Genomic DNA, 6,000 nt, shown 5'->3' with positions numbered 1-6,000 from the left:
GAACTCAGGACTTCACAGGATCAGGCCCTCTGGTATGTGCTATGCAACGCTGTGTATACTCTAGCTCTCCATAAATAAAATACCAATGATAACCGTTTTAAAGTAACAATAATAAGCAGGTGAAAAGCTCTTTGCCACTGTGTCAGGATTGGAGCTGGCTCAAGGACTGAAGGAAATAATTGCAAAAATGTTTGCAAATTGAAAAATAGGTTTTCGTTCTTTTTTTTGTGATGGCCCCATTTTATTTTCCAATTTTCCCCCGCAGCATAATTTTGCTTAATTAAAATGTTTTAAAAATCAGAATTTAAAAAAAAAGAATTTTGAAATTTTGAAAGAAATCACAGCATCTGCCTAAATCAAAATCAGCAATAAAATATTCCTCTCTCTTGCTGCAAATTGGGGGCGGAGGGTGAAAATAGAGAAATGAGTATTTTTAATTAAAAATATCCATTAACATTTAAAAAATCCCAGAAATATCTGAATGTGTCAGCAAAAAATTAGAAAAAAATATGAAAGTTTTTATTCATCAGTCCTGTGTAGTTCTAGTAATTATTCCATTTTATTGAACTACAAAGAGTAGTTATCCAGGCTTTGCACAGTGGAGTCACTCCTGGGCCTCGTGCTATTCAACATTTCTATGAATGACTTGTGTAATGAAGTGCAGTTTGTGGATTACACCAAGATAAGAGGGGTTGTAAGCACTTTGGTGGACAGGATTAGAATTCAAAACGACCTTGACAAATTGGAAAATTGGTCTTAATTCAGCAAGATGACATTAAATAAAGTTAAGGAGGATTTGTGGCACCTTAGAGACTAACAAATTTATTTGAGCATAAGCTTTCGTGAGCTACAGCCAATGAAGTGAGCTGTAGCTCACGAAAGCTTACGCTCAAATAAATTTGTTAGTCTCTAGGTGCCACAAGGACTCCTTTTCTTTTTGCGAATACAGACTAACACGGCTGCTACTCTGAAACCTTAAATAAAGTTAAATGCAAGAAAAAATAAAGGAAGAAAAGATAAAATCCACAGCTATAAAATGGGGAATGACTGTCCTGATAGCAGTACTGCTGAACAGGATCTGGGGATTATAGTGGATCACACACTGAAATGAACCAACAATGGGACAGAGTTGCAAAAAAGTCTTATAATCACTGTGGGGTGTGTGACAGTGTGAAAGAGAAAAGAGGATTTTTGTGCAGTTATTTTAGTTTGGTTAAGAGACAAAGCAAGAAACAGGCCAACTTATTTTAGTGTATTAACAGGATTGTTGTTAACTCAGGAGGTAACTATTCTGCTCTAGGCAGTTCTGATTAGGCCTCAGCTGGATTATTGTGTCCAGTTCTGGGCCCTGCACGTTAGGAAAGATGTGGACAAATTGGAGAGAGTCCGAAGGAGAGCAACAAAAATGATCAAAGATTTAGAAAACCTGACCTCGGAGGAAAGGTTAACAAAACCGGGCCTGCTCAGTCTTGAGAAAAAAAGATTAAGGAGGAACCTGATAGTCTTAAAAATGTTAAGGGCCGTGATAAAGAGGATGGTGATCAATTGTTCTCCATGTTCACTGAAGGTAGGACAAGAAGTAATGAGCAGCGAGAGAGATTTAGGTTAGATATTAGGAAAAACTTTGTAGCTGTCAGGGTTGTGAAGCTCTGGAACAGGCTTCCAAGGGAGGTTTTGGAAAACCTGTCACTTCAGGCTGGACAGACACCTGTCAGGGACCTACATTTACTTGGTCCTGCCTCCACACTGGGGACCTGGACTAGATGACCTCCCGGGGAGTGTCTACACTGCAATTAAACAGCTGCGACTGGCCCGGGCCAGCTGACTTGGGCTTGTGGGGCTCAGGCTCAGGGGCTGTAGACATTTGGGGTCAGGCGGGAGCCTGGGCTCTAGGACCCTGCACGGTGGGAGGATGTCTAACTGCAGTGCAGACATACTCTTCAGGTCCCTCTCAGCCCTACATATCTAGACGGCTGCCCCCTCTGCAGCTCAGGGCAGCTGGGGAGCGGCTGGCAGCGTCTCGTTGGGGGTAGAATGCCTTGTTGCTGTATTTACTCTCCCTCCCTCCTCCTCCCAGTCCACCCCCGGGGCTCCTGTCTGTGGCTAGCCTTCCCCCCCCCCGGCCTCCAGTCAGGTGCTCGCCGCTGTTCAGTGCACTGGGGGCCACAGATCCACTGTGACGGGACCTCAGCCGCCGTCCGCCGGCGCCTTATTTCCTAGGTACCTCTAGGCAGAGCTGCACCAGGGCAGGACGTGGGCACCCGCTAGAGTTCCCATCAAATTGGCTGAGCCTCCCCATGCTGGGCAGGAGAGCGGCTCAGTCAGCGCTCGCCGCCCACCCTCAGCGCCAGCCTCAGCCTGGGCGCGGGGCCCCAGCGTTTGTCCCTCTGCGTCCCAGGTGTGGCCTGGGGCTGCTTTTCCCTGGGGCTGCTGTCCCCGTGGCTCCGTGCCCCCGCTGAAGCGTTTGCAGCGTGAGGTCGGCCCCACAAGGCTGAGGCCAGAGGGACAGTCTGTGTCGCCCGCTCTGCCCCCCCGGCGACTGACTCGTGGGGAGCCTGGCCCTCGACGGGCAGAAGCGGGTCCCCGCCATGTAACCGGAGGGGAGGGGACGGCGCCAGAGGGAAAGTCACAGCGACGCCGCTCGAGCCCGAACCAGCAGCCGCGTGCCTCGCTCCTGACCCTCCCCTCCTGCTGTGGATGGGGGCAGTGGACGCCACCCGGACGTTGCCAGCACTGGGGAGTGTGGTAAGGAGCCTCCAGGCCTAGCTGCCACAGCTCCAGCATGGCTCCCCAGGGTCCCCACTGATATCCCTGCGGGGACACAGAGCCATGTGGACCCCATCCGGCCAAGAGGGGCAGAACCATGGGAACTCCCATCTGGAGGAAGCTGGTGCCAGGGCATTCAGGCTTCTGAGGAGACCATTCTCCTACACCAGCCCCATGCTTGTGAAACCCAGAAACAGAGACCCCAGGCAGCAGGAGCCCATAAGTCCAGCCTGCTTGAAGCACCATTTAAGGGTATCCTTTAAGCTAGTGGTCCTCAAACTTTTCAGGGTTGCACTCCCCTTACTCCTGTTCCCCCATCCTCTCCCCCCCCCCAGGCCCAGAGTGCTTTGCATTTATAGCTATTCCAGTTCTAGATCTCATCCCAGGCTACCTCTCTGCCTCCCTCCCTTCCCGTGTGAAAGTACATACAATAATGAATGGTATAAAGCAAGTAGCTCAGGCATTTCTGTTCATCCTTTTTCTTACAAAAGAAATGACCACCAGTGAAACCAGAAACTGGCAAACGGAAACACTTTTTTGCACACAGAACCATTAGCCTGTGGAACTCATTGCTATAGGATATTTTGAGGCTAAGAATATAGCAGAATTTTAAAAAAGGTTTGCACATTTACAAGGCAAACAAGATTATCCAGAGTTAGACTAGCAAATATTTTTAAATATAAACAAATGGTTTGGAAAGGATATAAACTCTTCTGCCTCAGGGCTTGAGCCCACATCTAACTATTGGGAGTAAGGAGGGAACTTACTCTAAGGACAGGTTATTCCAGGGGGCTGGCCTTGGTGACTTCTCCAGGTCCCTTCCAGCCTGACAATTCTATAATTGCTACCACAGGGTTTCTTGCATCTGCCCCTAGCGTGCCTGGTTCTGCACACTATCTGCAGGAAGTTTTTGGAAAGTGTAGGGGACAATTTCCTGGTGCAAGTGCTGAAGAAACTAACTAGGGGCAGAGCTCTTCTTGACCTGCTGCTCACAAACCAGGAAGAATTAGTAGGGGAAGCAAAAGTGGATGGGAACCTGGGAGGCAGTGATCATGAGATGGTGGAGTTCAGGATCCTGACGCAGGGAAGAAAGGAGAGCAGCAGAATATGGACCCTGGACTTCAGAAAAGCAGACTTTGACTCCCTCAGGAAACTGATGGGCAGGATCCCCGGGAGAATAACATGAGGGGGAAAGGAGTCCAAGAAAGCTGGCTGTATTTTAAAGAATCCTTATTGAGGTTACAGGGACAAACCATCCCGATGTGTAGAAAGAATAGTAAATATGGCAGGCAACCAGCTTGGCACATCCTTGCTGATCTTAAACACAAAAAAGAAGCTTACAAGAAGTGGAAGATTGGACAAATGACCAGGGAAGAGTATAGAAATATTGCTCGGGCATGCAGGAGTGAAATCAGGAAGGCCAAATCACACCTGGAGTTGCAGCTAGCAAGAGATGTTAAGAGTAACAAGAAGGGTTTCTTCAGGTATGTTAGCAACAAGAAGAAAGTCAAGGAAAGTGTGGGCCCCTTACTGAATGAGGGAGGCAACCTTGTGACAGAGGATGTGGAAAAAGCTAATGTATTCAATGCTTTTTTTGCCTCTGTCTTCACGAACAAGGTCAGTTCCCAGACTACTGCACTGGGCAGCACAGCATGGGGCGAGGTGACCAGTCCTCTGTGGAGAAAGAAGTGGTTCAGGACTATTTAGAAAAGCTGGAAGAGCACAAGTCCATGGGGCCGGATGCACTGCATCTGAGAGTGCTAAAGGAGTTGGCGGATGTGATTGCAGAGCCATTGGCCATTATCTTTGAAAACTCATGGCGATTGGGGGAAGTCCTGGACGACTGGAAAAAGGCTACAGAAGGTGGAATCCCATGAGTTTTGCAGAATGACCAGAAAGACAGTCCTCAAAGGATCTCTCCTATGGACAGCACTGCCTGACATGCCTTGGAAAAGAACAGCAGCAGAGTTGTGTGAAGAAAAGCAACGTGCTTCCCTTTGACTGTTGCTCTAGACTGGTAGAAATTTTGCTTCTCACTGGACCCGCAAGTCATCAGGTCACCGAAAAGTAAATGGCTCATTCTGGAAGAAACAGGCAGTGATAATTTGCCAGCTCTGAATTCCAAACGTTTGGAATTCAATTGGGATTTTAAGCATGTAACTCACAGCCCCAACCACACCAGAGGGCATGGACTGGCAGAGAACAGTACAGATTCAATACTGCTAGAAGGATTCTACAACAGAAACACCCCATATTACCTCTGCTGAGCTATTGGACAACCCACACGTCAATCACTAGAGTAAGCCCCACTCAGCTGCTTAGATCAGAATAATGTTCCCAACCTTAGAGGTAAATCTTCATCTTCAATGTTCTTGCTGAACCGGTCTGAGGCTGCGACATGACAAATCAACGTGGCTTCAAAAAGCTCTTGTCTTTAACTGTGGAATACAGTTGCACTCTCACCCAAACATAAACCAGGGACTCATCTGTGATCAAAATAGATGAGAAAAAAAAAAAGGGGGACAACACCTGATGAGTAAGCAGGTGCCATTTTTACATAGTCAGTTTTCTGACAGTAACTCCACTCTAAAGTAGGTGGGGAGCATTGTAGGGTTTGGGCAGGCAGGTAGTGGCCTCAATCTGTGTACAGATCTGGACACATCCAGATGCATGTCTGTTCAGGTAGCCACACCCTGCATGCACTTATATTGAAGCAGAAAATAGGGCATCTCTTGTATGTTGTTTTCACTCACTGATAACTTCTTTGTTTCTTTATAGATGAATGCTATCCAATAGTTTAGGAACAAATTTTGTTTCTTTTTTAAAATTTCGTAAACTAGATTGAGTATAAATATTTTCATAACATTAGAATAACGTATTTTTTCAATTAATTATTGCTACGGTTATTATTTGTATTATTGTAGCACCTAGAGATCCCAGTCAGGGACCAGGTTCTATTGTTCTAGGCATTGGTACACAGACATAACAAAAGTACAGTCCCTCCCCCAAAGGGCTTATATCATCAAAGGCCCTGATCCTGCTGTCTTACACATGTGCTTAACTTTGCACACCCTGAGTAGTCCCATTGAAGTCAATGTGCATAAAGTTAAGCATGTGCATAAATCTTTGTAGGATCAGGGCCTACATATGCTAATTTAATTTGGATTTAGCATTCTGTGTGCAGTGTTTGCAATTCAAACATTGCAACACTATGCTAAGGAATGATCATCTGGA

Source organism: Dermochelys coriacea, chromosome 8, assembly GCF_009764565.3.
Source record: "Dermochelys coriacea isolate rDerCor1 chromosome 8, rDerCor1.pri.v4, whole genome shotgun sequence".
NCBI lineage: Eukaryota > Metazoa > Chordata > Testudines > Dermochelyidae > Dermochelys > Dermochelys coriacea.
This window is presented reverse-complemented; position numbering follows the sequence as displayed.